We start from the raw sequence: 320 nt of genomic DNA, 5'->3' as shown, positions 1-320 counted from the left end.
CTTTGATCCATTGCTGGCGATGAGCTGCATTCCTTTGGAGGGGGAGATGCGCTCTTACTTTTTGAATTTCCAGCTTTTCTGCCCTGCTTTTTCCCCATCTTTGTGGTTTTATCTGCCTTTGGTCTTTGATGATGGTGATTTACTGATGGGGTTCTGGTGTGAGTGTTTGTTTGTTAGTTTGTTAGTTTTTCTGTTTTTTAGTTTTCCTTCTAGCAGTCAGGACCCTCAGCTGTAAGTCTGTTGGAGATTGCTTGAGGTCCACTCCACACCTTGTTTGCCTGGGTATCAGCAGCAGAGGCTGTAGAAGATAGAATATTGCT

Source organism: Mandrillus leucophaeus, unplaced genomic scaffold, assembly GCF_000951045.1.
Source record: "Mandrillus leucophaeus isolate KB7577 unplaced genomic scaffold, Mleu.le_1.0 Scaffold1034, whole genome shotgun sequence".
NCBI classification, from domain to species: domain Eukaryota; kingdom Metazoa; phylum Chordata; class Mammalia; order Primates; family Cercopithecidae; genus Mandrillus; species Mandrillus leucophaeus.
The sequence above is the reverse complement of the archived record's forward strand: the minus strand, read 5'-3'. Positions refer to the sequence as shown.